Here is a 22,186-nt window from a genome sequence, read left to right as displayed (position 1 = left end):
ATGTGACCTATGGTGGAGAATGTTCTAGGTTCACTTGAGAGGAGTGCATTCCATGTGCTGCTTTTGGATGGAGGGTTCTGTGTGTATCTGTCAAGTCCATGTAAGTAACGGGTTGTCTGAGGCTGATGTTTCCTTTGTGATCTTCTGTCTGGATGGTGTGCCATTGAGAGAAGATGAGGTATTAAAGTTCCCTGTGGTATATGGGCTGATTGCTTCTCTTAGGTCTGTTCATATATGCTCTACATATTTAGTTGCTCCACTGCTGGGTGGATAAACATTTATAATTATTGCATCATCTTACTGCAATGATTCCATTATCAGTTTCTAGCGCCTTTCATTGTCTCTTGTTACAGTGTTTGGATTTTTTCTTTTCTTCCTCCATTGGACTGAAAATTAGAAGATCATCTGTTAGCTCTGAATTCATGAGCAAAGCACAGCCCTGCTCTAAGTCTGGTTTTCTTTATTTTCCGATATAAATAAACACAATAAATTCTTCTCTAAGGATGATATTCTGACTCCAATAAGAAAGTATGAATAATGTTTTTTCTGAAAATAAATTGGAAAAAAATAAATAAATAAAATAAAAAGAATAAAAAAGAAAGTATGTATAAGAGTGCTTTGTAAACTAGGAGATACTGCTCAATAATGAAAATGATTATGCTACCACAAAATGTTCAAGATTAGATTTTTAAGACATATTTATTAATTGTAGAGACATAAATAGATTGCATGCACAAGCAAATGCTAGAGAGGGGAGGGTCAGAGGGAGAGAGGGAATCCTCCAGCAGGGTCCCCGCTGAATGTGGAGCCTGGTGTGGTGCTCTCTCCCAGTAGTTGGGATCTTGATTTGAGCCCAAATCAAGAGTAAGCTGCTTAACTGACTGTGCCACCCAGGTACCCCCAGAACAAGATTTTTAAGAACATTTTTGAGGGCCTACTCTCATACGTATTATTCTAAGTGACCTCTATTTCATTCAAATCTAAAAACTATTATTAAATTAAAAGTAGAAGATGTTCTAAAAGCAAATATTTATAATATCCTCAGAAGTGGGGAAACAGGCAGAAAAGAGGTTAAGTAGGGACACTAGGGTGGTTCAGTTGTTGAAGCTTGCCTTTGGCTCAGGACATAATCACAGGTTCCTGGGATCAAACCCCAGTTCAGACTCTCTGCTCAGTGGGGAGTCTTCTTCTCCATCTCCCTCTGTCCCTCCCCCTGCTTATGCCCCGCCTTCTCTGTCTCTCAAATAAATAATTATATTTAAAAAGGCAAGTTACTTTCTCAGTGCCATGATAAATATTAGAACTAGATACATTCCTGAGTGTCTGACCCTGAAGAATGTGTTCTTTCATTTGTACATTTACCAAAAAATACCTAGCCCTCAAAATACCATAGAATAAATTAGTTTCCCCTTTCTCCATACATTGAGTATCGGAAGATACGAGAATTCCAGGATCCTGGCTGGCAGGGTCGGTGGAGTGTGTGACTCTTGATCTCCAGGTTATAAGTTTGAGTCATGTTAGGGGTACAGATTACTTAATTCAAAAAAAAAAAAAAACAAGGTGCTATATTTGGGTTTGTTTTCTTTTTTCCTTTTGACACCTTCACCCATTTCTCCCACCTCCAACCTCAAACTTCTGCCAGCCCCCATCTATTCTGTCTTTGTGCTCACATTTTTGTTTTTGTTTTGTATGTTTTAAGGTTCTACATGTAAGTGATTTCTAGTATTTGTCTTATTGTCTGGACTGTTTTACTTAGCATAATGCCTTCAAGGGCGACCATGTTGTAAATCAAAAGATTTCATCCTTTATTATGGCTAAGTAGGATTCCACTGTGTTTATCGACCACAATTTCTTTATTCATTCATCCACTGATGGCATTTAGGTTGTTTCTTCATTTTAACTGTTGTAAATAATCCTGCAGTGTACACAGGGGTGAATATACTTTTGTGAATTAGTGTTTTCATTCCCTTCAGATACTCAGGAAGGGAATTTCTGGTTCCTTTGGTTGCTCTATTTCTCATTTTTTTGAGGAACTTCTATACTGTTTTCCATAGTGGCCACACCCATATATACTCCCCGTAATGGTGCACTAAAGTTTTCCTCTACTCCACATATTCACCAAAACTTGCTATCCCTTCTGTTTTTTAAAATGGCCCTTCTGGCAGGTGTGAAGTAGTGCCTCATTCTGGTTTGATTTGCATTTCCCTGATGATTAATGATGATCATCTTTTCATGTTCGTGTAGACCATCTGTATGTCTTCTTTAGGAAAATGTCTATTTGGAACATATCCTGATACACTCAATAACTTGTGGGGTTTTTGTTGTTTTGGGTGCTTTTGTGTGTTTTGTTTTGTTTTGTTGTTGAGTTGCATGAGTTCTTTGTATTTTGAATATCAACCCCTTATCGGATATATAATTTACAAATGTTTTACCTTAGGTTACCATTTTATTTTGTTGATGGTTTCCTTTGTTTTTTGGATGTTTAATAGTTAGATGTAGGCCCACACTTTGCTTCTTTGTTTGTTTTTACTTTGGTCTTCGCTTAAAAGCAGCACTACCGAGACCTTTTGTCAAGGACCTTTCTTTTCCCTGTGTTTTCTACTACAGGTTTTATAAATCCAGGACTTATATTCAATTGTTTGACCCATTTTGAGTTAATTTTTGTATGGTGTAAGAGAATGGTGCCATTTTGTTCTTTTGCATGTGCTCTGCAGTATTCCCAGCAACATTGATGAAAGAGACTGTTTTTTCCCCTTGTTTATTCTTAGCTCCTTTGTCATAAGGTCCCGGACCATAGATGTTTGTGTTTACTTCTGGGCTGTTTCCTGTCTTCTGGTGATGTGTGTGTCTGTTGTTATGACAATGTTAGATTGTTTTGATTACTATAGCTTTGTCATTAGTCTGAAATGAGCAAGCACGATGCCTTTAGTATGGCGGTTCTTTCTCTAGATTGCTCTGGTATTCAGAGTCTTTTGTGGCATCATACAAATTTTTAGAACCTTTCTTCTCTTTCTGTGAAAAATGTCCTTAGAATTTTGACAGGAATTGCAATGAAACTGTAGATGTTTAGGGAAGTATGTACATTTTTCCATTTTGCTCACCCATGAATATGTGGTGTCTCTTGGTTTATGTGTGTTGCCTTCAATTTCTTTCCTTACCATCTTGTCATTTTCATCATAGAAGATTTTACCTCTTGGTGAAGTATATTCTTGGGTATTTTATTCTTTTTTCTTGCTACTTCAGGTGGGATGATCTTCCTAATTTATTTTCTGATGATTCGTTATTAGCATATAGAAACACAGCAGATTTGGGGGTAGTGATATTGTATCCTGCCTTTTTACTGAATTTAGTCATAGTTCGAACAATTTTTAACCAGCTTCTTTGAGGTTTTCCTTATATTCTATATCATCTCCAAATAGTGATCATTTTACTTCTTTCTTTCCAGTTTTGATGCCTTCTGGTTATCTTCTTGCATAGTTGTTCTGCCTTGGATTTTCAATATTGTGTTCAGCAAAAGTGGCAAGGAATGATCAGCAATGTTGCTAACTTAGGTGATCTTAGAGGAAATAGAAACAGCTAAAACTTTTCACTATCAGTGATGTAATCTGTGTGGTTGTCATATATGGCCTTCTTATAAAAGATTTTATTTATTTATCTGATAAAGAGAGAGAGATCACAAGTAGTCTGAGAGGCAGAGAGAGGAGGAACAGGCTCCCTGCTAAGCAGAGAGCCAGATGCGGGGCTCGACCTGAGCTTAAGGCAGAGGCTTTAACCCACTGAGCCACCCAGGCACCCCATATATGGCCTCTTCAGTGTTGAGGTATGTTCTTGGTCTACACGCACTGTTGAGAATTTTGATTGCAAACGGATATTAAAGTATGTCAAATGCTTTCCTGGATCTCAAGTTGATCACATCATTTTTATTCTTTATTTTCTTAATGTGCTGTATCACTTTGATCAGTGTGTACCTGTAAAGCATCACTGTATTCCTGCAAGATCCCACTTGATCATAGTATATGATTTTCTCAGCGTATTGGTGAACTTGAATCGCTAGTATTTTGTAGAACATTTTTGCATTTATGGTCATCAGGGATATTGGACTGTAAGACTCTTTTCTTGGGGGGTCCTCATTTATTTTTGCATTAGGGTTATGTTGGCCTCAGCAAATGAGTTTAGAAGCTTTCTCTTCTAGTTTTTTGAAAAATGGGCAAATGACTGTTATGAATCCTTCCCTGAATGGGAGAATTTACCATGAAAGGCTTCTGGTTCTGGAACTTGGTTTTTTGGGAGGTTTTAAATTGCTGATATGATGAGTACTGGTGTTTTATGTAAGTATTGAATCACTAAAGATGAAACTGTTTCCACATTTTGGTAGGGGGCTGGATGAAGGGGAATGAGGGTCATGGGGGCCCAGCACTCAGAGGCTCCATCTGCCACTATGGCTTTGCCATTCCTCTCAGATGCTGGCAGAAGAGGAAGGAAGTGGCAGAAACACGGCAGAGTGGTGGTGGTGGGGTGGCGGGAATGTGGGGTCCGAGGGGGTGATGAGACTGATGTGTGGCCCTCCTGTCCCACCCACAGTGTATGAGATCATCTACTGCATGGCCAACAGCAACACCAGCATGTTCACCACAGTGGAGATGGGTGCCATGTTGAGGTAATTCACAGCCACTTAGCTGGCCCCAGATTCAGCGTACATATTCAGACTGATGATCAAGATGAGGCAGGGCTGGGGAACTCCTAGAGGCCACTCTCATCACCACTGACAAGTGAGGTAAGGCCAGAAGTCCAGGTCCACTGACCTGGTGACATGGGGAGGACAGCTGGGCCCAACTGGGAGCCACAAACTTGCTGGGTCCACAGCTTCCTGGGGCAGAGCTTGTAGCGTAGTGTGTCTACACAGCCCGATATTTACCAGACAGGCAGGAATGTCCCTGGAGAGGAGGTTGTGTAACTGGATCAGTGTGGCTCTGAGTCACCATGTTGGAGGGAGGCTCCCTGAAGCCAGGAGCTTTTTCTCTGATGTTCAAAACGACATGACCAGCTGAGCCAGGGGTTCCAAAACACGTTTTCTACAAAGCAATCCTAGGGAGATATGTCTTCATGGATGCTGCTTCTGTTCCAAGCACTGGTGAGGTGCTTTTATTGTTCATTGTCTTGGTTTCTTCTCTACAAACCCTGGGGTACAAAGTGCTGTGAGGCCCACTTCTATGGAAGATGTGGGTCACCGACAGATTCAGTCATTCAACAGGGACACAGCTGTTGAGGCAGTGATGTGAACACCCTCCACAGACTCTGGGCTCCCTGTTCCCACAGCAATCTTCTATGGGTTCCCATATCAGTGAGCCCATGATATGTCCTCCAGCCTCATTTTGTGATTTGCCTCAGTGGTTCCCTTCCCAGGGCCACCCCAACTACTCTAGGCCCTTTTTATGCCACCCAACCTTGGAGGTACCACAGGGGTTCCAGGTTAGGTCAATGTCAGGACAGAGCAGGGGCGATCTGGAATGCAGAGCAGCCACTGAAACCCCACTCTGAGGCCTCCAGGAGCCTGGGTGGCTTTCAGGGCAGTGGGATGCCTGCCAGTTTCTGTGCTACAAACAGCCCACATGCATAGTTCCCTTAGAGTTCTGGCTTCCAAATGTGAGGCACAGGGACTGCATCCCTGTTCTCTCCACATCGAGGGAGCAGGCTGTCCTTTGGCCCTGCTGAGGTCACACAGTAGCCCATGGGTAGTAGCTTGACCTGGCCTATCTCAGGACTTGTGTTGAGGGGAACATATGGCTCATTAGCATCCTGTGCTCTTGAATGGAGAGCCCCATCCATGCCCCAGAGATATCTCCCTGGACATTGGAGCAAAATAAAAACAACAAAATGAATGTATCCAGGATATATTTGGGCCCATTTACCTGCAGAGGTATTCTTGGTCTGTGGCTGGCTCATCAATGTCAGAGCAGGCTCTTACTGGATCACAGGTAGGCTTACAACCAGGGTTGCAATTGCAGGGTATCTTGAAATGTTTCTGCCCCGGGAGTAGCAAATTTGCTCACTACTCATGTTGTTTGTGCTGTTGTGCTGAATCCTCCTCTGACCCACCTGCGTACCATGAGAGGCTGAGTGATATGCAATGCCTGGAGTGTAGAATATGTTGGCTTCCCTATATATCTGTCTCTAGGGGTTATTCGGCTGGTGGGGAGGGGGCTGGGAGCAGGTATTTGGGTCTGACGTGCCTTGCTTCAGAAGTGCCCCCTGAGGTTGAGCAGGAAAGCAGGGGCTGCAGTCCTATCTGGCACTTGGGTCCACATTGGTCACGATGGTGGTTGGGTTGAGGGGAACACAGGGCCAGCAAGCCAGAGTCTGTGGTTCCTCAACTGCCTGTTGATGGCCTGCAACCAGGACCGGGGGCACTGGAGCAGAGCCAGAGTCGCAAGGCCTAGGAATATGCTCATAGGAAAGGGCTGGAGGCAGGGAGGGAGGTGGGAAGGCCCAGGCAGCTGCATCAGACAGCCAGATCACAGGGAGGCTGAAGCCCAGCTTTATACTCTGTGACACATTAGAAGGTCGGCATGTCTCAGGGCAAAAAGCACACAGCGGGAATTCTGCCATCACCACAAACCTGAAGTAGAAGGTGTGGTGTGACGTGCAGTCAGGCACCTGGTTACAGTGTGTCTCCTAATCCAGTCTCCTTTCGAATGCCTAGGTCAGCACTTGGGCGTTGGATGGAGGGAAGCTAGCTAGGGTGCAGGAGTTCTTTCTGAGGAGGCTGGCATATGGAATGCTGCCTCGTGGCTGGGGTGGGTGCTGGGGTTAGAGACCAAAATATCCTGCTAAGTGCTAAGGCTCAGGCTCTGTGCAAGGGGATTCTTGGAAGCTTTACAGAAGAAGAACCCTATCTGCATGTTCCTGCAGTTCTGTTCCTCCTGCACAAACCTTGGATGGGTGCAAAGAGGAATAAAGGGTGGGAAGGAGTATATTTGCTCCTTCCACCCCTATGCAGGTTACCACCTTCCAAGGAGTTCCATCAAGGACATGGAACACAGAGGCTGAGTGGCCTGGTGGACACCAGGAGAGGGTGTGCTGTGCAACTGGGGGAGAAAGGGCTAGACCTGCCTGACCATGGTGGATGCAAAGTGGGCACTGAACAGTTTTGTGGGCCTTGGGTAAGACGGTGGGCTGCAGGGTTTCACCATCATCCAGGAAGCCTCCATGAACACTGGTTCAAATCCTTTACAACCCCTCTGGTTTTCTCCTTCGGAGAAAATTCTAGAAGCAGAACCCTTAGCTCAGAAGACATGAGTGTGTTTGGCTCGGAGATATGGAAATTCATGGACACGCCATGCCCTAGGAAGCAGGATGCAGGTCTTGTGTCCTCTCTGCCTCCATGCTGATGTCTTGCTTTCAATGTTTGGTGAAAATATATCTCATTAATCGTGTGTCCACAGGCCTTTCATTCCTACTCTACCACTAAATGCCTGTGACTTTACATGGTGATGTGTCTCTTGGGGTCTTAGTGTTTGATCATGAAAATCCTCAAACTCAAATGGGTACAGATTTGCAGAACTCATGGAAAAGCTGCATTCACTGAACAAGAATTAATAAGGGGGGACTGAATGAGTTGAGGGAGATGAGTCTACCTTTGTGACTCTTGTTTAAAACATTGCTGGTTCTTTAATGTTTCTTCTTCCAGATTGAGGGAAATTATCCATGTATCTGTATCTGTATTCATATATCTGTATTTCTGGATCTGAAAGTATCCATGATCTACAGAAATGTGATGAAATATTTCTGTGTGAGCAAATGGGAACATTTAACTTCTCTCCCTCCCTGAATCCTCCATCATTCAGAAGCTGTCAGGGAGAATTCTTTCTTCCAAGGTACTTAGGATTATTGACGTAAGTTCAGCACAAGTGTCTTTTTCTTGTAACAGGACACTGCTGGAAACATTGGTTATTTTACCAAGGGATTGAGTGAAATGTCCAATTTGAGAGTAACGTGTATAGAGTCAGATAATGACCACACAATTTTCAGGAATTAAGGGTGGCTTTGTGGAGCCCCTTGGCAATAGAAGCTTCACACTTCAATGACACAGTGCCCAGGAGCCTTGCCAGATGAGTAGGGAAAGTTATTTGTTGGCAGTTATAGGAACCTCAGGATATTTGGGGGACCTCGAGAAGAGGAATCAACCAAAATCGACAGGTATTGCAGTCAAGTCTGATGGGAGTATCGTGCTTGGCTTTGGCTTGGACACTACTGAAATTTAACTCTAGATATTCCTCATGAAAAGTTCCCAACACAGCAGGGTTTCAAAATCTGGATGAAATGGTCCATCACTATGCCTTCCAGGCTTAGTTAGAATAGATGCTAATAAACCAAGTGTGCTTGTGGCTGCCTTCTTGCATCTAAGAAACCATCCCAAATCCGTTGAACTGAAATCCATCAGCCGTGTGGACTGGCACCCACTGCCACCACCACCAGGCATTTCTTTGCCTCACCGTGGGTCCCATGAAGCCCTGAATCTATTTAGTTTGCAATCAGGTTTGGAGGCTGGCAGTGTTTCCTTATTGGGAAAATCCTATCAGAACTATACCCCAAATTGTCCCAGAATCCTCTAGAAATTGGTTGCTGGAGGGCTGACCCTTTGGGTCAGTAGCATAGTCGCTGGTTAGGAGTGAAACAACTTCAATCTCCAAAGTATAGGTTACATTCATATTGGGCGGTGATTAGTTGTTGGTTTTTTCCTTTTTTTTTTTTTTTTGAGTTCCAGGGTCCATGAGAGGGATGTCTTAGAAAGGAAAGACCAGAGGCTCATTTCAGCCAAAAAGAGTTGTGGAAAGAGAAAGAAAGACTAACAGAGTCACTCATGTAGAGTAGAAAAGACATTGAGAAGGTAGAGTATGTGCATATCTCCTATGGGAGTTCTGTGTCATTGAAGATACGGGGTAGATTAATGAGAACGCATTTCAAAAGTTAAAAAAGATTCAAGGAGAAGTAAGCAACCCTAGAACGGTCATGCAAAATGCAGTTGAAATAGGGTTTCTGCAGATCTTCTGTTCGGGTTCTCAGATCAGCAGGAACTTTACTTAGACTCTTGTCACTAATTACAAATGATGATTGACCTCTGGGCCATCTCCTGGCCCACATCCTTCTGGTTGGGACTGGCATAGATATCATGGAACTCCTGGTAGGCAACTTACCATGCATGTATTATTTGAAGGTCTGCCAGCAGCAATGCTAAGTCTTCCACAAATTTCGGGATCCTGTTGTTTCGGCCTCTATGAGCTTGTGCTCTCTGCTGGAAGGGAGGAGCATGCTTTCAGTTTTGTATGACATTGTGTCTTCCTGAGTATGGGTCCTGAAACCTCAGCTAAATGCTCTCTGTGTTTTTACAGGTGGTGCTTCGAGCTCAGGTGACTTTACCTCCTTGGCAGCATCCAATGCATCTGGCCTCTGTCTCTTCAGTGCAGATTCAAGTGCAACACGTACAGAAGTGTGACCCCTGTTGTCTCCATGGTGGATTTACATCACAGCAGTAAGTTTTCCTGGTTCTGAACTTTCTGCCTGGGTTGAGGTTCATGGTGTGACTTGGGTGCCTCTTTTGCTGGTTTCTGTCTTTCTTCCGGAGGGAAAGATACCTTCTTATTTTCGATTAAATTGGAGATGTACCTTTAGCCAGAATAACTAGAATTTGTTGCTTGGGGAAAATTACCTAGTGGCACATATGGAGAATTTTCTGCAAGTCCCTCCTCCAAAAAAAAAAATCTGAACTACAGTTTGCTTCTGTTAGCAGAATCCTGAATTTTTGCAGGGTTATTTTATAAATAGACATTCTCTCCAAAATAGTGTTTTCTGTCAACACATTCTTTTTAGGACCAGTAAACTAGAGTAAAAAATATCGGGCATCTTTACAAATTGATCTCTGAGTGGACGTGCTGTTTTTGTTTGTTTGTCTTTTTTTTTTAAGAGGGAGAGGTGAGAGAGAGAGAGAGAGAGAGGGAGACACTGGGCAGGCGCCACACACTTTGCAGGGCTCGATCTCACAACCCTGGAATCATCATCTCAGCTAAAATCAAGAGGGTCAGTAAGAAGGTCACTCACATAGAGTAGAGAAGACATGAGGAGGTAGAGTGTTTGCACATCTCCTGTAGGAATTCCATATCACTGAAGATTCAGGGTAGATGAATGAGAACATATTTCTAATATGAAGATTCTAGGAGAAGTAAGCATTGCTAAGAGGTCATGTGAAATGCAGTTGTAATAGGATTTCTGCAAGTCTTTTGTTTGGTTCTGGGAGCAGCAGGAAGATTATTTAGTCTCCTGTCACTAGTTGTCAATGGTGATTGATGTCGGGATCACCTCTTGTCCTACACACTCCTCCTTTAGTCTGGCATAGACACTGTGGAACTTCTGGTAGCCAAGATTGGAAGGGGAGGTATGAAGGGAGAGAGAGACCTTTACGCAGGCTCCATCTGTGGTGCAGAGCATGACCCATGTCATGGGCTCAATCTGACAACCCTGATATCAGGACCTGAGCCTAAATCAAGAGTTTGTCCTTTAAATAAAAGAAACATACAGGCATTCCTGGATGTGCTTTGTGTTTATGGAAGGGAGCATACATATCCCCTCCTGTTCTAAATCTTCTAAATCGGGGACTGTTTCCATATCGGCAGTGGTCTTACACATTCTCAGGCCAAGACATAAGGAGCAATTCTTGGTGGTGGAGAAAAGCAGCTGGCTACCAAATTCTCATAGAGGGGGAGGAAGACGTCACTGCCTGAATCTGAAAAGTACAGTTTAATTCCTGTCCTGATACACACAATTCTTCAAAATCAGCACCACTCTAAAAGATTAAATTAATTTGCAAGTCCCGGGGTGGCACAGTTGGTTAAGCATCTGCCTTTGGCTGAGGTCAGGATCTCTGGATCCTGGAGGATCAGGCCCTGCATTGGACACCCTTCTCAATGTGAAGCCTGCTTCCTCTCCCTCTTCTCTGCTGCCCAACCTGGACTATTCTTTTTTTTTAATACAATATATGATTTTACTAATAAATAGTGTGAAAGCATCAGTGATAACTGCCTGAGCATTAAAATCTTTTAAACATCCACGTCTTGGCTTTAATATTGTGCATACTGGCCTCTATGGCACTACAAGTAAACATGAAAATAGTTCCCATATCCATGCACAGGTATTCAGCTATAATACCATTTACAAATTATTATAGACAAGGTAACCTTTGCAATAATTAATATTCATTTGAACAACCACAATTAAATGAGTATTAAATCAAGCAAGAAATGGGCTAGGTTCAACATGTTCTAGATGTCAGGGTGTAATAGTCAAGGTCATTTAAAACTTAATTTTCTTTTTTTCTTTAGAGGGACATCTTTTCTTTATGTGGGTGCTCAAATGAAAGCTGAGGAATGCATTCTTAGACTACAGTAACAAAAGTCAGACACAAGAGAGCGCTTGCCTTTTCTTTTGAATGAAGCAATACATTTGTTCATTCTCTCTCTCCAAGCATCATTTCCCATATTACTAATGAAAATGCTTAAAAGTACCAGCCCCAAAATTCTGTCTTCAAGGGGAAGTTATAAATTTTAAAAAGACTGGTTCATTATATAAAAGTCAAATTCCAGCAACACTAATGCTAAAAATGACATTAAATGTCTTAGCATCCACATAATATATTTCCATGAGTTTTCTATTATGTACAAGTTTATTTTCCTTAAGAAGTAAAACAAAGTTTGAATAGTACAGTCTGTGGTGTGGTCACATCAGCTTCTGCCAGTTCTTGCCCATCAACAGGTCCCAATTCTTTCAACGTTTTGGAGAGATTTTGCCTTGTTCATTCTTCAATAGATGTTACTGACTGTAGGTAAAGTGTTCTATTTTTTCCCTCTAATGTAGCTGTGATGGCTGGAGATTTCATCTGCAGAGAAGCACTATTGGTTAAATAATCCAAAACCTCCTGTAGTTTAGCAGATGGAGAAAACTGAATACTTTGAGGAAGCTGACTACAAGCTGAGCAGTTTTCATTTCTCTCTGCTTCAAATGTGTATGTGTATAGTCCATCTACATCACTGAATACCAAGTAATTATTAAGAGGAATATATGCACTTGTGGCTATTTAAAAAACCTAAGTGGCACACATAGCTGCTATGACCACATTTGTAGAAGCTACTGCAGGAATTATTCGTTTTACTACTCCTTGAGTGAGTCTATAGGTCACACCCCTAATATTATATTGTGATGCCCTCTCGAGGGACTTTTGGAAAATCCACTGAATATGATCAGGATCATCTCCATCTAATGGAATTCCTTCTCCAAAAGGCTGCTCCTTAGGCCATTGCAGTATCCTTACATACTCAATAGAGTGTTCTGGTAGCCTGGGCATAGACGCAATGGTGCACATGGGAAAATTAACCTGTGGAGGATACAGTTCTAGTGTGCATTCAATACAAGCAGTCATTCCAGGAAGAATCACCTGGGCATTTCCTTTAAAACCTTCTGTCCCCCCATCTATTAAAGGGACAATGGAGCTTGGATCTAATACACCATCTTCATAATTCAGAAGGGATATCAACATGCCATTTATCCCTCTTCTGGCTATGATAGAGTGCAGTCCACATACAATTATATGAAATTGTCTATAGAAAGTGTCATTAAAATCCTGAATCTTGTTGAAATGTGGAACTACCTTGCAGTTAGGAACTCTGTCATTTAGAAATTCTGCAGCAACTTCAGCCTTAGGTCTTCCAACATCTTTGGGCCTAAATAAAATCTGCCTATTTAGATTGGAAACATCTATAGTGCCCATGTCTATAACATGAATCTGTCTAAAACCAGACAACACCAGATTTTTCAGGAGCTCACATTCTAAGCCACCAGCTCCAATGACTAGAACTTTACATGTATCTAACAAAAACTGGAGAGATTCAGTGCTCGGTTCGAAATCAGGGTGTTTGAAGGGTCCAGATCACTCGAGGAACTTCTTTCCATGGTTCCAGCGACCTTCCCAGTCTCCAGTGTTCCCCCAACCCACCATCAACAGCCATTTTCTCAGCCAGCAGCTCCTCTATTCTCCTTCTTTTCTTCTCCAGCTCCTCACCATCTGCCATATTGTTCTCCCCAACCTGGACTATTCTTGTCCCTCTCTAGCTCTCTCACTCTCAAATAAGTAAAGAAAATAGAAATGTTTCTAATCATGTAATTAATTTATAAATCCTTTCCAATTTATGAGGACAGTATTATAATTAAGGATACACGAGAGGTAGATCACAAACCACGTGTTTGTTGAGTCTTGCTGCCATTCATCTTTGAAATCTACATACATTGATATATTAATGTTTTCATGAATATACGTCAATCACCTTGTGTTCTAAGATTCTAAGTTAACCCTTCAATTGATGTTATCATGGATCCCAGGCAGTGTATATATGTGTCAAACTTCCTACCAAGAGACAGTACCAGTGTCAGTTGTGAGAGCTAGTAAAGGAAAAGTCCCCCCGATCTTAACTGGCACAGTGTGCATGGCTGTGAGAACCCTCCTTTTCAGTGATACTGGTCTTTATGCAAGTACTGATGGATGGGAGCAGATTTGCTTTATTTCTAGCTATTGGATACTGAAATACTACATTCAGCATCCCTCAGAACGTGACTCAGTTGTATGAGTTTGTAACTCATTTTCACCCTAATAAATTCCTTGGGAGGTATTTGCCCAGTGATTTTCTGATGTGAGTATCCGGGGAAGAATTTCCCCCCTGTGCACTGGGATCAGTGTTTCCTCGGTGTGAGGGTGTCATAGTTGGCTAAGGAAGAAAGAATACCTGAGAACATTCCTTTTCTCATCACTCCAGGAAAACTTTCTTTTGTGTGAATCCTCCCAGGTCCTTCACGTTTTGGCTCCATGAGGAATGAGATTCCCACATGGGTTTCATCAGCATTCAGCAGCAGCAATGATGCAGGGTGTCCCAGGAGGTCCTTGCACCTTCGCTTCTGTATGAGGGATGACCCGCTCTCTAAGATGGTAGCAGGAGCTCAGGCCTGAGCCCCAGATGATCCTTCTTCCAAGAATACACAGTGTTAGTCATTCTCCCTGTGTGAGTTCTCTGGTGTTGGGAAAGTGACCATATCTGGCAGAAGGCTCTGCCTCAGTGATCGGAGTCACAGGGTTTGTACTCTCTGATTTCTGTGGTGGTGAGAAAGGTGGGCACTCTGGGTACAGGCAGGACCCCAGTAAAGACAGACACAAGTTTCCCTGGTCCGAGTTGTCTGGTGTCTCCAAATGTGAGAGCTGTATCTAACAGCTCTTCCACGTTGACCACATTTGTCGGGGTTCCCACTGGTGTGGATCCTCAGATGCTGGCTAAGGGTATGTCTGTACTAAATGCTATCCCTTGAAGATGGATTCAACCAGTTTCTGTCTGTGGCAACGTGCCCATGGCCTCGAAGGGATGCATGTTGCTGCGGGCTCTGGTACAGCTTCTAACCCATGTGAGGTCATGGAGAAGAAAAAGAACAGAGCTCTCTGAATGAAGGGTCTCTCATCCTTGTTACATCCCTAAGGTGTCTCTCCCGTGGTTTTGCTGTGTGCAGAGGTGAGCCCTGGCCTAGAATTGTTTCCCCCATGTATATCATGCCTACTTTCCTCAGAAGGGTGAGTTCTCTTGTGTCTCCCAAGGTTAGAGCACCGACCAAAGGCTCTCCCTCACTGGGGAGATGTGTGTGGTGCAATCCAGGATGAACGAGTTCTGATGTCATTTGAACTGGGGACACGTAGCTGAAGGTTCTTCCACATTGTCTGTAAATACAAGGTTTCTCTTCCCAGGACATAACACACATGGAATGAGGTGAGGTACGTGAGAAATCTCCCTCCTGTGCCACAGCATTGGCCAGGTTTCTGTGCAGGGTGAACCCTCTGCTAATGGCCAAAACAGGAGGGACTGTGGAAGGACTGCTCACTCATGTTCCTCCCTTCCTGACTCACCATACGAATTCCAGCCCCATTCCTAAGGAATTGTCTCTGCATCAACCTCTGCATGCCACTTGTAGTCAGGTGCCATGTTACTTTCTGGAATTCAGATAGATCTTTCTACATGGTAGCCTCACATCCATGTCAACTGATGATTAAATTTTATATGTTGAGTTTCAAACTATATCAGTGAGTCGTGTTCAAGACAGTGACTTTTACAGACACTCAGGCGATGGTTTGACTTGAGGTGCATTTCAATCCAGAAATAAAACTACTCCGATTTCTGTGCAATACTGGGGTCATCATGGGAGGCTGACTCTATTATGGGGTTGGGGGTGCTCAGGCAAAAGGGAGATTTTGCAAGAACGTTGCAGTAGGACAGAGGACACACAGGATACAGGAGACTTTGCTCTTGTCAAAGGCAGTTTTTCCTTCTAGGAAGGCATTAATAGAAAGATAGTTGGAAGCTTCCTGGAGGAATATTACTTTCCTTCTCTCACAAGTCCTTCTCAAGGGACTGCAAGTTTGAATAGAAATTTCATTTTATTGACATTTCCTTCTTCCTCAGCCTTCCTCAGTGTGCTGGAAGGGAGGGGGGATGTTAGGGCTTTAGGAAACGGAGTTATGGGTCTCTGGATGGTAGCTAGCCTCTTGTTAAGAAAGTCTCTTCTTTGAGAATCATGAGGACTTTTATAAATTGGGGAAGACTCTGGCATTGCAGGGCTTTGATCTCTATTTGTGGAGAATCTATTTTTTTCCTTTCCTTATTTTAGGGCAGTGAGAGCACCTGAGGAATGTCACTCATATCACATGTTGGGGGTGGGGGCTTTGTTGTGTGCCAGCTCCTGCTTGGTGCTCAGCTGGCTTTCTCCTCCCTCCTCATGTGCCCCTGAACAGTTTAGACTCTTCTGTCATTAAGGTTGTTGAAGGAGGATGATCTCATCTTCTGTAACTTCTTCCTGCTGAATAGGGGCATAGAGCTTTCCCTACCTGTGGGTCATTCCTGGTCAGTTGGGGGGCCTTTCTGTCAGAGTTGTGAAATGAAGAGGCCGCTGAGTGCATGGGAAAAGTTTTAACTGGATCCTCTTGAGTGGAAAGGAACATCAGTGTTCCTGGAACCACCTGCAGAGACGGCCGGGATGGATGGGGAACAACACAACAGGGTTAGAAGAAGAAAGAGAAGGAAAATCGCCATGAAGAGTCCTTTGATAATGGGTGAGAACGCTCCTCCAGGCCAAGAGTTGAGCCAATCCTTAAAGAGAGGGATCCTTGAAAGTACAAATTTGGGCAGTGGTATCTGTTAGGAACCCAGAAATCTCTTTGTGGTAGTGGGAATATACCCACATCATTCTGTCTTTAGATTGACACAAGCTCCACCTTGTACAGCAGTTACAACATCTAAAGTCTTTGTGTTTTGTAGAACTGCTTCATGCATTGGGATCATTCGCTTGTTTCATTGAGAAATCCTATTGGAGCTGACATGTAGGGCCTTGACTGTGTACTTTGTAACGACTTCCCCATGCCACACAACATCCTCCAGCCCCAACAAGGGGCAAATATGGATACTAGGTAACCATGTCAATGAAACGGAGCACACGTGCACGGTTGCTTGAAATGGGGAAGGTTGGCTGGGTTGGTGATGGTTTTCATAATGAGCCCATGCATCTGGGCCCACCCCAAGTGTCCAGTGGCCTCTGGAGCTTGGAGAATCCGTGGGCACAGGTTAGGGGTCCAAGGGCATTTGTCCCAGCTAGGGGCCCTTATCTAATCTTGAATTTCCCTGAGCTGCAGTCAGGCTTTCAAGTGCTCCTCCGGTTTGGAGGGCCATTCTTTGGATGTGCAATCATTTCAGGCCCATGTTGGGTTGGCGGGTTATGGTTTGGGAAGAAGAGGCTTTTCTGTCAATTGCTTCATGGGCATAGCAGACAAAGAATGTCTGTTGGAGTCACGATAAATACTTGTAAGACTTTTGCCAATTATAACCAACAGGTGGGTAGTAGGATCTCTGATTTGGGGTCAGACATGTTTGCTGACAGGCTTTGGCCTCAGCAGTCTGAGTTCGATTGATGACAGCATACCTGGTTTTTCTTAGCCCCTTTCCATGAAACTGTTGCCATTGCTAAAGCACCTGTCCTCTGCATTTTTGTGGGGTATCTTAAGTCTGATCGACATCTTTCCAGAGTTAGGAGCCATAGGTGTAGAGTTGTCAGGTCCAGGCCTAAGTGTGGCTGGGTTTAAAGTTGGGCTGGTTTCCGTTGTTAGTTCAGGCATATCTCAAAACGGAAGCTGGTACTTGATAAATCAGCCTCCTGTCATCGTTTGGTGGCCTTTATTCTCTGTGATGCTCTGGAGCTGATGCCAAGTCCTTAGAGTCAGGGACCATCCCCGTATGAATCAGGAGGTTCATTTTCCCAGGCGGGAAGTTGGATGCTCAGCTAAAGCCTTTGTTTGCCATTGTACTGGATCAGTAGTACTGGGAGGGAAGAAACCATTCCAGGAAGCCCTTTTTATTTTGAGGTCTCGCCTGAATATCCTCATTAGTAGTAGTCTCCAGTGAGTGGGAGAAAACTTCGCTGGCAGATAAGGGCCTTCCCAAGTGCACCCACCACTCCAGTTACAGGGACAGCTGGGTCCTTCATTGTCTCCATATGTCCCCAGAGAACCCTGTGTAGTGGTGTATGTTCTCTGGCTTTGAAGGAATGAGTTCCTCATCCAAGCCCCATCCAATTGGTCAAGGTGCTAGTTGAGTTCTACAGTCGTGGGGGAATCAATCGCATGTTCCAGGTGTTGAATTAACCCTGAGCCCATGGGGTCCTGGTATCCCCACAGAATAAGAAACAAGGGGATTGCCTGACCATGAGTTAATGTAGAAATGTTTCTGAAATTGACCTCAAGTTGTCTCCCTCAGGTAAGCAACACTTATGTAAAGGCCAACAGAGTTAGATTTGAAAGTCCACAAGGTGGGTTTTTGAAGTCTATGTTTCCTCTATAAACGAATGCTCCTTTCCAGAGACAGGCAGCTCAGGGCTCATGTCCTTGGAAAGCAAGTCCTACTTTAACCCACGTGCTCCAGTCGTTGACTTAAGCTTAGCAAGCCTAGTGATCAATCATGGTGATTGCTTAGAATCTGCATCACTGAGACTTTTTTGAGTAATCTATGATCGTTGTCGCTCCAGGCCAGCAGCGAAGGAAAGGGCTTGCCATCAGACATGCATGCGATACCTGTGGATTTGGGCACATTCCTCTTCCTGAGGTGCCCGACATATCCAAGGTTCCTACACCTTCCAGAGAGTGACATTCTTTAAGCTCCTGGTGAGGCAATGGGGAAGTCTGTAAGCAAGGTGTCAGGCCAACATTCCCAAGGGTTTGATGGCTGTAGTTTTTCCGAAAGTCAGCCTGAGATCCTTAAAGCCCTTTGGTCCCATCTGAGTCTCTGTCTAGCTCTCTCCATAGGACAGCCCTGTCCAAGCCTTGTTCGAATCACCCATGTTTCCAATGATGCCTCGTTACAAGGAGAAGAGATTCTTCTTGAACATGGGGAGATAGATTAGGGTTGCTGTGGGAGAAGAAATGGTTCCTGAGACCCTTGAACTTGGAGGCCTCAGGTAGAGCAATATGTGCAATGCTTCAACATGCTTCCTAAGGAATGTTGGCCCTTGCTGCTATGAACATTGGGGTACATATGGCCGTTCTTTTCACTACATCTGTAACTTAGGGGTTAATACCGTGTAGTGCAATTGTAGGGTCATAGGGAATCTCTATCTTTAATTTCTTAAGGAATATCCACACCGATCTCCAAATTGGCTGCACCAGCTTGAATTCCCACCAAAGGAATGTTGGATCCAATTTATGTACACTCTAGGTGTCTAGCATTGCCTACCTTGAAGCTCGTGTTTTCCCCGAGGTGCAGCGTGGTGCTGGGGGTCCCAGTTCCTCTGCTGTGGTGTCTGGCTGCTCCAGAGGTGGAGCTCAGTTTAGGGACAGCCTCTCCTCCCTATACCTGTTGCTGCTGCAGAACACACAGACTGAGCAGGGCCCATTTTGTGGGGCCACTGCCAGTGCTGAGCCCAGCATTGGTCATGGTTCTGTTTGTGGAAGAGACAGGGTGGTTCTGAGGTGCCACCCTGGAGGAATGCAGCTGGGGTGGCTGCTGCCCCTCAAGTCAATTCCATGGTGGTCAAGGGGCCCTGGAAATCATGCTTCTCCATGCATCTGTCATACTCTGTAGGGTTGATGGGGACTGGAGGGGTCAGTGGGAAGAGGAGTATTCCCTGCAGTGTATAGGGGAAATGACCGGAAGACTGCTGTCCCACCCAGTCCCAGGGAGGCCCAGTCTCACCAGACAATGGACTGTTGTAGGCCTAGATAATTTCTTCCTTCACCAAGTGTCATACATCAGCAGGGCTTGGGCAGTCAACTGTGGGTGTGGTGGCCAACTCAGAGGGTCCTCTTATCTCATCCTCGGGGATCCATTGCCGTCTTCTGGAGGGCTGCAAAGAAGTGTTCTCTTTGTTTGGTCTGTGGAGGACAGGTGCAAAAGAGCCATTCCTGAAGGTGTGTTTCCTTGTGTTTTCATGCTGAGTCTTCCTCCACGCCCAAATTGAAGTCACAAGAGGGGCCCCAGGTCCCTCCTGGCTCCCTTTGTCTGAGCACCTCTGGAGACTCTGGTGCTTTGGGGTCGTGGGCATACTGTCCTGTCGTGCAGCTGTGGAGACAGATGGTGGAGTGGTATGAGATAGCGAGTGGCATATGCCTGGGACAAGTCTTACAGAGGCCCTTGGGCCTTTGTGGGACGTGTCTTCTGAGGTGTTGAGGTGGAGGTTTCCCTGCAGGATCCATGTGTGACATGAAGAAAGGGAAGTTTCCCATGGGCCCCCTGGGCTGAATGAAGGCTACACTCCCAGGGTCACTCAGGCCCCTTCTCTGACCATCTTTCTCCATTACTGCCAGGTCCTCCTCCTGCCAGGACGTCACTTCTCTAGCATCTCTGAGAGCCCTCAACATGCCCTTCTCTGTGGGGGGAGCCTTTGCCCACACGACTGTTGCAGGTGGCATGACAGTGAAGGCATGTTCCCGACTCCCATGGGAAGTGAGTTTGCATGGGCCCCACACTGTGGGCTGGTGGTGGACAACGTGGAAGCAGGCAATGTGGCCTTTCCCTGATGGGTCTTCCCTGTGGATTTATAGATTGAGGTGAGTCTCTAGAATATCAAACTCTCATAGTGAAATGGTGCCACGAGGAGACCGGCTACCTCCCCTGAGGTGTTTTGGAGGCTTGGGGGACTGGAGGTGTAGGTCAGGTACTACAGGATTGTCCAGAATATATGACTCAGCCAGAGACCGTTGCCTACTCCATGCCCAAAAGGTTACAGGCCTGGGAGGGGAGAGTTGTCCGACTCCTATGAGCCTGCGGCCTGTCTTTTTTGCTCATTTCTCAGGTGTCTGAAGTGGGAGATGGGGCCAACCCATTACTGTCTCTTCTCGACTAGTGTTGTTTGGGAGCAAGTAGTCTTCTGAGTTTTGCAGGGTAGGAGGGCAAGGCTTGGGTCGTGCAGAGTGATGGGTCACTGGGGTGTGGGGCTCTTTTCCAGAGGAGCACAGTGCATGGGCTGCCTGGGGTCCAGTACCTCCAGGCAGTCAGTGTCCTCCCTCCAAGAGGAGCAGCTCCTGGACAACAGTGCCCAACCACCACAGGGAGTTATACAGATCAGGTGGAGTTTCCCCGTGGGATGTTCTCAGGCTTCCTAGTGCCTGCAGGGACTGTGACCTTCCTCTAATCTCCACTCTGTTGTCAGAGGCCAGGGCAGCACCCCGGATTTTGTGTTGTTTCCCAAGGTGCCCACAACAAAGTCAGGACAATGAGGTAGAACATGTGTCCATGTTTGCCGGCCCCTCTTCCTGCCCAACTCACCCCATTCCCAAGTCCTTCTCTTCTTCTGCTTCCCTTGTAGATTCTGTCAAGTCCAAAGAATGGAAGCTTCTTGAGATCTGAAAGCAAGAGCAGAATAGGGCATGAACACCGATTCTCTGATAGCAGAGAACCAAGTGGGGACACCAAGGCACAGCCTCCCTACCTGAGGCCTGCCCCTCCAGCAGGGCGACCTGTGCCCTACTAAATCTCAGCAGTACTCACTGCTCTTTTGTCCAGTGCTGCTTTCTAGACTCAGCTGTGAGGGGTCAGGGTGATGTTAGGAACGGGGTGAGGAGGGCTGCCCACGGATATCATGCAGCAGTTCAGATGCAAAGCCGGAATGCCTGCCAGAGATTAGGGCCTCCAGGGTGGGCATCGTCAAAAGAGGGGGGAGGTGCTTATGGACAGATGAGACAAGAAGCCCAAGAGATGGAGGTGGAAATAAATTATAGACACAGTGTTGTTCCTTCCCTCAGAATCGTCGTCTTCCATGGAATCCTCCTCCGGGTCAGAGAGCAGTGAGGATTCTGGGGTGGCTGTGAGAGAGGATAAAGGGGAGTTAGTGGAGCTGACGATTTATGGCCTGCTTCTCTGGATATGAGAGCTTTGCCCTCAGATGGGTGGGGCCCCAGCTCTGAGTCCTCCCTGACCTTGGTCGCTTGATCTTTGCAGGGTGCAGGTGGGACAGCAAGTCTGTGAAGCAGGCCCAGAAGCTCCTTAACACAGGCTTGGAGGGCCCTGGCCCATGACTGTGTCTCCAGGGCAGCTTCATGGTGACGTCCTTCTTTGGGAACACGTACACAGGTAAGAATTAGCTGGGGTGTGAAGGCTGGCAGAAGCTAAGTATCATGGGAGCCTGTGTAGTGAACCCAGGGGAAGTTTGCTTTACCTTCTCCTTCAAGGAGTCCGCTTGAATGTACAGCAGCTTGGACAGAGCCAGGAAGGTTTAGTAGTAGATGTTATAAGGGAGAGAGTTTACTTGCCTTCCACATCCTGGCTCTCAATAGAACGTAGTGTCCTGGTTTTCTTGCACAGGAGAGGGTGATTGGGTCTGCAAAATCATGACCATGACCAGGTCTGGGTCCATGCCAAGAAAGACCCAGAATCTATTGTGCACCATTCCTGAGATGCCATGAGTAAAGAGACCAAGCTTTGACATGTGGCAGCCGCAAAGGGAGGCAAGAGCAGGTTTGATGGGAAAGGTCCTTAAAATAGCTGCCCAAGGAGTTGAGTGGTGATGAGAAACACAGCCTACACTAAAGGCCTGTGGTCACAATGTCTTTTCTTTTCATTCAGAAACTATGAAA

At 45.2% G+C, this 22,186-nt stretch overlaps 1 pseudogene; it reads right to left on the bottom strand.

The window, feature by feature from the left end:
• Positions 1 to 11,610: 11,610 nt before the first annotated feature.
• On the bottom strand, positions 11,611 to 13,115 carry LOC122913942 (annotated as a pseudogene).
• Positions 13,116 to 22,186: the final 9,071 nt, after the last annotated feature.

The sequence above is a fragment of the Neovison vison genome, chromosome 7 (assembly GCF_020171115.1).
Source record: "Neovison vison isolate M4711 chromosome 7, ASM_NN_V1, whole genome shotgun sequence".
Taxonomy (NCBI): Eukaryota; Metazoa; Chordata; class Mammalia; order Carnivora; family Mustelidae; genus Neogale; species Neogale vison.
This window is presented reverse-complemented; position numbering and strand designations above follow the sequence as displayed.